Genomic DNA, 7,145 nt, shown 5'->3' with positions numbered 1-7,145 from the left:
TTCTCCCATTCTGAGGGTTGTCTTTTCGTCTTGTTTATGGTTTCCTTTGCTGTGCAAAAGCTTTTAAGTTTCATTAGGTCGCATTTGTATATTTTTGTTTTTATTTCCATTTCTCTAGGAAGTGGGTCAAAAAGGATCTTGCTGTGATTTACGTCATAGAGTGTTCTGCCCATGTTTTTCAAAAATATGGAACGCTTCACGAATTTGTGTATCATCCTTGCGCAGGGGCCATACTAGTCTTCTCTGTATCGTTCCAATTTTAGTATATGTGCTGCTGAAGTGAGCACTGCATTGGGTCTTCGTTGCTGCGCAGGCTTTCTCTAGTTGCGTCGAGGGGGGGCTACTCTTCCTTGCGGTGCGCAGGCTTCTCATTGCGGTGGCTTCTCTTGTTGCGGAGCATGGGCTCTAGGCGCACGGGCTTCAGTAGTTGTGGCACATGGGCTCAGTAGTTGTGGCTCTTGGACTCTAGAGCATAAGCTCAGTAGTTGTGGCGCACGGGCTTAGTTGCTCCGCGGCATGTGAGATCTTCCTGGACCAGGGCTCAAACCCGTGTCCCCTGCGTTGGCAGGCAGATTCTTAACCACTGTGCCACCAGGGAAGTCCCTCTTGGGTAAGTTCTTTAACCACTCATGGTCTCCAGTGCTTTCCTGGGCCCTGGCATTTGTGCCTTTGTGGGTTCCTTCATTCCAAAATGTATATTTAAACTTGTATGTTATATCTGTGTCGGTATAAAGACAAACATAAGCTAGTCTGGATTACATTCTTTTTTCTTCTGATTTCAAAATTAAAATGTTTTTCCCAGGCTCCTAAGAGTGTCCTGGGCCTTAGGCAGTGTATGTACCTGCTGTGTCTAATAGAAAGTCAACCTTCTCCTTTACCTCATCTGCAGAACAAAAATTATAATAGCATTTACTCAACACAGTTAAGTGTTAGGTGCTATGAGGATGAAATGAGTCACGCGTAAAGTGTTTTATAGCACAAAGTAGGCACCGTGTATTAGCTACAATTGTTACCAATTTACACATCCACCACCAATGAATGGGCAATCCCCCTACTTGACGTCTTTAACAATACTTGTCAAACTTAAATATTTGCCAGTCTGACTTGTGTGAAATGGTATTCCACTGAGATTCTCTTTATTAAATGAGATCATTCGCGGCACAGGATTTAGCGCATGAAACTCATCCTCTATTCTCCCTTCTTTGAAGGCAGAGTCAATTCCGTCTCTGTGTCCACAGAGAAGGGGCATATAAATACCTCAGCGAATGTTTGGTGAATGAATGAACAGATGAGTGAATGAATAACTGAATTAATGGATATAGAAGATTGAGATATTGAGAATATTCATACTGAGAATATGAAATATTTGAAGAGGAGGGCATAGTTCAGTGGAATGACCATAAGCTTTGAAGTCAGATGCACCTGGATCCAGATCCGTCTATCCACTTGCTATACAATTTTGGGCAAGTGACGTCCTTTCTCACTTTGAGAGTGCTACAGTCTAGCATAATTCTGGGAACCAGATGGTGCTCAATAAATGTGGATTCCTTGCCTTTTCCCCTCTTGTCTGTTACCCTCAGGGGCTGGCACTACACTAACAGTCTGTTGCATGACCTGAGGCTACAAGTCTGACTACATAGAACCACTAAAAAAATGGCAATAAGGGTCTTGGACTTGGAATCAGAAGATGGGGTGGGTGGGTGTTAGCCTTACTTCTTTCTGTCCCTGCCTTGAGCATGTCATCTCTCCTCTCTGGACTTGGATCTCCTGTCTTTTAAATGAATTGACTGATAGAGTTACCATATGACCTAGCAGTTCCACTCACAGGAGTGTACCCAAGAGACATGAAAATATATGTCCACACAAAACCTTGTAAACAAATGCTTATAGCAGCATTGTTCATAACAACCCAAATGTCATTGACTGAGGAATGGATGAACAAAATGTGGTGTATATCCATAAAATGAAATATTACTTGGCTACAAAAAGGAATGAAGTACTGATACATGCTACAACATGGATGAACCTTGAAAGTATTATGATCAGTGAAGAAGCCCCTCCCCCCTTCCCTTTCCCGACTGGTAACCACTAGCTTGTTTTCTGTATCTCTGAGTCTGTTTGTATTTTGCTATATACATTCATTTGTTTTATTTTTTATATTCCACATATAAGTGATATCATACAGCATTTGTCTTTCTCTGACTTATTTCACTAAGCATAATATTCTCTAGGTCCAGCCATGTTTCTGCAAATGACAGAATTTCATTTTTTTATGGCTGAATAGTATTCCATTGTATATATATACTGCATCTTCTTTATCCTTTTGTCTGTTGATGGACGCTTAGGTTGCTTCCATGTCTTGGCTATTGTAAATAGTGTTGCTATGAACATTAGGGTGCATGTATCTTTTAGAATTAGTGCTTTTGTTTTTTTCCTGGATATGTATCCAAGAGTGGAATTGCTGGATCATATGGTAGTTCTACTTTTAGTTTTATGAAGAACCTTGGTACTGTTTTCCATAGTGGCTGCACCAGTTTACATTCCCACCAACAATGTAGAAGGTTTCCTTTTTCTCCACCATTATTACCATTCTCACCATTTGTTATTTGTAGATTTTTTTGATGATAGCCATTCTGACAGGTGGGAGATGATATCTCATCATTTTGATTTGCATTTCTCTAATAATTAGCCATGTTGAACATCTTTTCTTGTGCCTGTTATCCATCTATATGTCTTCTTTGGAAAAATGTCTATTCAGGTCTTCTGCCCATTTTCTGATTGGGTTGCTTAGTTTTTTAATACTGAGTTGTATAAGCTGTTTATATATTTTGGATATTAATCCCTGTTGGCCAAATCATTTGCAAATATTTTCTCCCATTCTATAGGTTGTCTTTTTGTTTTTTTGATGGTTTCCTTTGCTGTGTAAAAGCTTTTAAGTTTATTAAGAGAGGGGCAAGATAAGTGTGTGGGATTAAGAGATACAAACTACTATTTATAAAATAGGTAAGCAACAAGGATATATTGTACAGCAGAGGAAAATATAGCCGTTATTGTGTAATAACTTAATGGAGTATAATCTGTAAAAATCCTGAATCACCATGCTATACACCTGAAACTGGTATAACATTGTAAATCAACTGTGCTTCAATTTTTTAAAATAGTGAGTGAAGCTGACACAAAAGGTCACAGTTTGTTATCCCATTCATATGAGATGTCCAGAACAGGGAAATCTATAGAGACAGATAGTAGATGAGCGGCTCCTTGGGGTGGGAGGTGGAGTGGAATTGAGGGAGTAAGAACGTGACAGCTAAAGGGTACAGGTTTTCCTTCCGGGAGGACGCAACGTTCTAAGGTTGACTGTGGTGACCCTGCACATACCTGTGACGAATTGTACACTGTAAATGGGTGAATTATATGGCATGTGAGTTAGATCTCAATAAAGCTGTGAAAAAAAGAATCAGCTGAGGGGCTTCCCTGGTGGCAAAGTGGATAAGAATCCGCCTGCCTGCCAATGCAGGAGACATGGGTTCGAGCCCTGGTCCGGGAAGATTCCACATGCCACGGAGCAACTAAGCCCGTGCACCACAACTACTGAGCCTGTGCTCTAGTGCCCGCGTGCCACAACTACCGAGCCCACGTGCCACAACTACTGAGCCTGTGCGCCACAGCTACTGAGCCCATGTGCCACAACTACTGAGCCTGTGCTCTAGAACCTGTGAGCCACTACTACTGAGCCCATGTGCCACAACTACTGAGCCCGCACACCACAACTACTGAGCCTGCGCTCTAGAGCCCATGAGCCACAACTACTGAGCCTGCGCACCACAACTACTGAAGCCCACACGCCTAGAGCCTGTGTTCCGCAACTAGAGAAAAGCCCATGCATAGCAATGAAGACCCAGTGCAGCCAAAAAATAAATAAAATTAAATCTTAAAAAAAAAAAAGAATCAGCTGAACATGATGCTCTTTTAGGATCAACCTCTAAGTGATATTTAAAAGTTATAAGCCTATATAATAGATGTATGCATGTTCACTATGTGATTCTTTCAACTTTTCTCTGTGGTTGAAAATTTCTGGGAATTCCCTGGTGGTCCAGTAGTTAAGACTCCACGCTGCCAACGCAGGGGCCCCGGGGTTCAATTCCCTGGTCAGGGAACTAAGATCCCACATGCTGTGCAGTGTGGCCAAAAGATTAAAACAGAAAAAAAGAAAGAACAAGAAAATTTTCATAATAAAATGTGGGGTGGAGAGAGCTTGTAGATGACTTTTTTTTTTTTTTTTTTTTGCGGTACGCGGGCCTCTCACTGCCGTGGCCTCTCCCGTTGCGGAGCACAGGATCCGGACGTGCAGGCTCAGCGCCCATGGCCCACGGGCCCAGCCACTCCACAGCATGTGGGATCCTCCCGGACCGGGGCACGAACCCGCGTCCCCTGCATCGGCAGGCGGACTCCCAACCACTGCGCCACCAGGGAAGCCCTAGACGACTTTTTAAATCTGATTTTTGAAAACGTCAAATCAATCCCATGGACAATTCTTATCAGACTGTAAGCTCCCTGAAGGCAGAGACCACGTCTGTATAATTTCCTGCTGCGTCTCCAGTACCCACACTCGTGTCTGGGCATTCAGTACTGAATACAGGTATTCAGCAGCCATGTAGTGAATTAATGAATCCATACATAAGTGTGTGGATGAAGAAGAAGATGGTGACTATGGCTGTCTGAAGTCATAAGCCAACAGTCATCCTTAAATTGTAGATCACCCTCAAGCCTTCCTATTGGGTCTGCAGATTACAATAATACTGACAATAATAACTAGTGTGTGTTTATTTATTTATTTATTTAAAATGGTATATGTGTTCACTAATTCAACAAACATTTCTTTTTAAAAATAATTAATTAATTAATTGATTTTTTTTTTTGGCTGTGTTGAGTCTCTGTTGCTGTGCACGATCTTTGCTGTGGCCAGCGGGGGCTACTCTGTTGCGGTGAGCGGGCTTCTCATTGCGGTGGCTCCTCTTGTTGCGGAGCACGGGCTCTAGGCGTGCGAGCTTCAGTAGTTGTGGCTCACGGGCTCTAGAGCGCAGGCTCAGTAGTTGTGGCGCACGGCCTTAGGTGCTCCATGGCATGTGGAATCTTCCTGGACCAGGGCTCGAACCCATGTCCTCTGCATTGGCAGGCGGATTCTTAACCACTGTGCCACCAGGGAAGTCCCACTAGTGTTTATTGAGAACACACTGAGTGTCGGAGCAGGGTCAGATCCAGGTTTTGTAGGGTGTGAAGTTTGTACAGATTAGAAATACAAAATTTTAAATACAAAAAAGAGGTATACAAGAGAACATTTATTTAGCATGAGAAAATAAGTTGCAACCAATTACGAAATTCAAAAGGTGACAGTTGCCACGCACAACCCCCACAATTGAAAAGCACATATAGATAGCATTTTAATTAGTTTACTACCTGACTCAGCTCTATAATGCTTTCCCTCTATTTTCTTTGATTGGCTTTTTATATGACAACAATATTATAATATCATTTTCTGTAGATAGAATAGAAAGATTATCTGATCTTTCCTGTAATGTGATTGATCAAAACATTTCTTTACTATTAACTTAAGAAACTTTAATTTCAGATTCACAGTTATTTTAGTATTGTTGTCAAGTTTGGGAAAATTCTAAGCAAGTTTCCTTCACCTATGAATTTAAGGTTGCAGAGTGTGGCAAGTTTTTTTTTTTTAATATGTTATTTATCCTTTAAAAAACTATTTAAGTTGAAGCATAATTGATTTACAATGTTGTGTTAGTTTCAGTTGTACAGCACAGTGATTTGGATATATATATATTCTTTTTCAGATTCTTTTCCCTTATAGGTTATTACACAATATGGAGTAGAGTTCCCTGTGCTATACAGTAGGTCCTTGTTGGTTATCTATTTTATATATAGTAGTGTGTATATGTTGATCCCAAGCTCCTAATTTATCCCTCTCCCCCTACATCTTTCCCCTTTGGTAACCATAAGCTTGTTTTCTATGTCTGCGGGATCTTTTTCTGTTTTGTATATAAATTCATATGTATCATATTTTAGATTCCACATATAAGTGATATCATATGATATATGTCTTTCTCTGTATGACTTACTTCATTTAATATCATCTCTAGGTCCATCCATGTTGCTGCAAATGGCATTATTTCATTCTTTTTTATAGCTGAGTAATATTCCATTGTATATACATGGCCCATCTTCTTTAGCCATTCATCTGTCGCTGGACATTTAGGTGCAAGTTTTTTGTTTTTTTTTTTAAGCAGTGACTAATCTTAAGTACTCTTTGAATTGTCAACACTCACTACCCAGGGAAAGCATTATGCAAGTGAGAAGCCTTGGAAGCTTAAGGTTCACTAGCCTAATGGTGAATCCACCTCTGCAGTTATGCTTAACTACTTTTGAAGGAAAGAATTACATCTGCTTTGCTATGTGTTAAGGAGAATCCTTGTAGATCGGGTTGGGAATCAGACTGGAACCTGGATGTGATGGTCCTGCATGCTGTTTTAGGAGCCTTGCTATTACTATCTACTTCACCTATTTTAAAACAGAAAAACCACTGAGGTTCTGGGAACTGGGAACCAGGAGACCCTGGCTTGATTCCCATTTGGTTCCTGGTTGACTAGTTTTGAGCAAGTTCCTTCCCCATTCTTGGCCTCATTTTCCCCAGCCTGTGTAAGGAGGCGGGCATTTCCCGATTTCCTTGTCTGTCTCTGACACCATCGGAACAAAAATGAAAGGAGAGACAGGAAACTCCTATAGACAGTGATCCTTTTGGGATCCCACTTATTAGAGGTGGGCCGAAGTGCAAACTGGATCCTTCCTCTCTGGGCCTCGTGTTTCCAGCCAGAGCATTTTCGCAAAGGGCCTGAAATGGGCCGCTTTAGCGCAGGGTCACCCCTTAGAAGTGCGGGGTTCCTCCTTTGCAGGGCCTTCCCCTAAAAGCACTTCTCCATTGGCAGCCGTTTCTGCTCGGCCTGACCAGAGAGGCAGCTCAGAGACAGCAAGCATCGGTATTGAGCGAGGGGTGGGGGGGCTGATGGCCGGTATTGTGGAGTTTAGAGGAGGAGCCGATGAATACAGAACTAGAGAGAAGGGGGACCATAGAG

The 7,145-nt window shown here is 41.8% G+C and overlaps 1 non-coding gene across 1 annotated transcript; it reads right to left on the bottom strand.

The window, feature by feature from the left end:
- Positions 1–180: 180 nt before the first annotated feature.
- Positions 181–287, bottom strand: LOC137215796 (U6 spliceosomal RNA). Its single transcript, XR_010939430.1, has one exon. It is a non-coding gene; the product is annotated as a U6 spliceosomal RNA (small nuclear RNA).
- Between the last annotated feature and the right edge of the window lie 6,858 nt (positions 288–7,145).

The sequence above is a fragment of the Pseudorca crassidens genome, chromosome 20 (genome assembly GCF_039906515.1).
Source record: "Pseudorca crassidens isolate mPseCra1 chromosome 20, mPseCra1.hap1, whole genome shotgun sequence".
Lineage (NCBI taxonomy): Eukaryota > Metazoa > Chordata > Mammalia > Artiodactyla > Delphinidae > Pseudorca > Pseudorca crassidens.
This window is presented reverse-complemented; position numbering and strand designations above follow the sequence as displayed.